At 53.1% G+C, this 2943-nt stretch overlaps 1 long non-coding RNA gene across 1 annotated transcript; it reads right to left on the bottom strand.

Annotated features, from left to right (window-relative positions):
* Positions 1 to 890: 890 nt before the first annotated feature.
* On the bottom strand, positions 891 to 2604 carry LOC125917298 (uncharacterized). Its single transcript, XR_007456145.1, has 3 exons — positions 2098 to 2604; positions 1802 to 1871; positions 891 to 1678 (listed from the first exon to the last, which is right to left on the bottom strand). It is a non-coding gene; the product is annotated as an uncharacterized LOC125917298 (long non-coding RNA).
* Between the last annotated feature and the right edge of the window lie 339 nt (positions 2605 to 2943).

Below are 2943 nucleotides of genomic sequence, written 5' to 3'. Positions count from 1 at the left end.
CAAAAATAAATAAACATTAAGTAAATAAATAAGACCAACCACCCTGCACCCCACTCCACTTGAGGTAAGCAGAATCCCTTAGTGCTGCTGAGTCTCAGCCTTCAAAACAACATGCGGGCCGAGGGGCAGGCAGGCACGGGGCCAGCGCTGGCGTGCACCGAGCCTCCCTCTTGGGACCACGGCATCCGACTGCCTTTGTCTGGTCAGCCAGCCTAAGGCCACTGTCGGCCACCCAGATGTTCAGTGAGCCAGCTGGATCCCACGCAAGGTATTTGGCAGAATTCTCGGCACATGACGATATCCATCAGTACAATTAATATCACTGAAAAACACACACGTAAGAAAACCAGAAAGTAGACTATGGCTGTTCTTAGAGACATGCCCAGTTTCCTGGCAACCCACCTGCTCCAGGGGCAGCATCGATCCAGCATCTGTCTGCCTGACGGATGTGCTCTGTCTGGTGAGCACCGGGCCATAGCTTGCAGCTTGTCTTAGACTCTCTGCTTCTCTTTGCTGTGCTACTTAGAGCATTAATTGAATATTAAGCCGTCTTTTTTGGCCCCAGCGCGGTTCCTCTGTTGCCCGCTGTATGCACGCACTCTCCCCCATTCCAGACAGAACACCGTGCCCCGCTGGGGTCTCACCTCCAGCCAGCTCCCACCCCACACCCTCCCAAATTCTCATCTCACGGCGGTCCTCACGGATCTCCGGACAGATCCCCACCCGCCTGTGCCTTCGCAGACTGTTTCCGGTGACTGCACCCCATCCTCCACAGCCCCCATCTGCAAAATTCTGTGTCTTCGTTCACGGCTGGGACATACCTCACCCTCGTTGTAAACCTCCTCCGCCCGCCCCCCCCCCCATCTGCCCTCGGCATCGTTGATCTTTTATGCCTCGGTGTCCCTAGAGCACTTTGCACATCAAATCACTTTAGATTACCTTTGGGTCCAAGTTTATCCTTCTGTATGAATGATGGGACAGTAAGGAGGAAGCACTAATATTTACAGATTCCCTCAAGAGGCAAAAATGTCAGCCATACCTTACAGGTGCAAAGACTCTAGAAATGTGCGTGAGCCGGGGAGGGAGTTTAGAAAGTGTCTTTGCAAAGCACTGCATTTCTAACCATGCATATGGAGCCTGATTCTCCTGGGATGGGACACAGGGGGCCAGGGGACCAGGGGGCCAGGGTCAGGGAAAGCGTTACATTATGTCTTTCTTTTACAACATCTTATACAAGCATAGAGCTGGTGCACCTGCTGCCTCTGCAGAAATAGGATGTTGGGCCAAGAGATCTCGCTCAGCTGCTGTTTGGCTAGGTCCATCTAGAACTGTCTCTGAGATTTAAATGACATTTTGTTTAGTATTTTTAACAGGGGAGAAAATAGAGGTGTGAAAGGGTTACATTTAGGGGGATGAACTTGCCTTAACTTAAAAGCTTGTTTCAGTGGAAAATAAAATGGTGCACGTTGCTTGTAGGAGCTGAGGTCCAAGAAGGAGACAGGAGGGGGCTGCTTCAGGCAGGACATTTGTCCCTTGAGCTGGGCTGGGAGCCTGGGGAGAAGGCTGTCCCTGTGTCCCACACCTGCTCTGGCACCTTGGGAACAGCAGGACTGGGCAGCCTCCACTGCTTATCTGGGCTCTCATGGGGGTCAGATCAGCAGGGGCCCTAGAGAGAAAACTGAAGGACAGGGACAAGGTCATAGGACCAAGAGGTGGGGAACTGATCTCCCCACAACCTTTGGGCTATGTAGCTTATGTAGGTTATCGCTGCTGCGTTACAGATGAGGAGCTAGAAACCAACCTAAAAAGGTCAATCCAAGCTTTGCTTCTCATTAACAGTCCAACGGTCATTCCTTCTAGAAGTTTCCAATCTGATGGGGAGAAAGAGCCAAACTCTTAATAATACAAACAGGCATTAGTAATATTATTAATTATTACTAGCAATAATAGTTATAAGCGATCAATACTGTTACCACGTAACATGATGTGCACTCAGAGACCAAACAATAATAGTCTAAGGAAAAGAGAGGAAAGATCATTGTGACGCGAGGCAGCAGGGAAAAGTTTCTGAAGCAGGCAGTAATATAAAAACATCACCTTTGGTCATTTATCAGGGCCGTTGTCACCGTAAGCTCCCGCGATAGGAGACAGGCTTCATTAAGGCGGGCCTCTTGCTGACGTTGGCAAGTGATTCCGTAAAGTGCCTAAAACGGAACCTGGAAAGTGGTTGGTTTTCCATAAATATTTGTGAAACCAGAGAATGACTGGGTCCTCCTGCCCGTCTCCTAAGGATTCCCTTTGCCCCACAGGCAGCAGGGGGTTCCGTGGAAATGAGAGGAGCAGACACCCTATTTTAGAGGGGAGTCGGGCGCCCCGTCCGAGAAGGCAAGCTTCTAGCTCCCTGCGCAGCAAGCTGGGTCCGTTGGGAGAGCAGCCTCTCCTTACACGGACGGAGGCGGGGACTGCGCCCCCCGCGCCTCCATCGCGATAAATTCCTTCACCCTGTTAGTCCTGGCTGAAAATCCAAAAAGGTCTTGCTGCCCCTCCCCGATTCTAGCTTCCTGACTTCCACGCTCCTCTCTCGCTCCCCCAAATAACTTCCAACCGTTCCTCGTTCCCGCTCAGATTCCAAGTGTGCGGGCAGCCGGGGAGCTGAACCTCCCGGCCGCCGCGGGTGCCCTATTCGCTAGTCTTCGGGCGCCCCCTGCAGGCCGTGCCCAGCTGTCTCTGCCGGTGCTGCCGGCACCGCTCAGGTGCGTGACCCAGGCGGCGGGTGGGGGCTCCCCACGGCTGTACCCCTGCAGCCTCCGGGCTGTTCCCCCCTTCCCCGTGGAGGAGAGGGTAATAATAGGAGAATGCTGGAGAGGACCCGGGTGCTGAGACAGGGCTGGTTAGAGACGCCCAGGGAGGCGGCCAGCTGCAGCCCTTTCTGCTGCATTGGTT

The sequence above is a fragment of the Panthera uncia genome, unplaced genomic scaffold, assembly GCF_023721935.1.
Source record: "Panthera uncia isolate 11264 unplaced genomic scaffold, Puncia_PCG_1.0 HiC_scaffold_1666, whole genome shotgun sequence".
NCBI classification, from domain to species: Eukaryota; Metazoa; Chordata; class Mammalia; order Carnivora; family Felidae; genus Panthera; species Panthera uncia.
The sequence above is the reverse complement of the archived record's forward strand: the minus strand, read 5'-3'. Positions and strand labels throughout refer to the sequence as shown.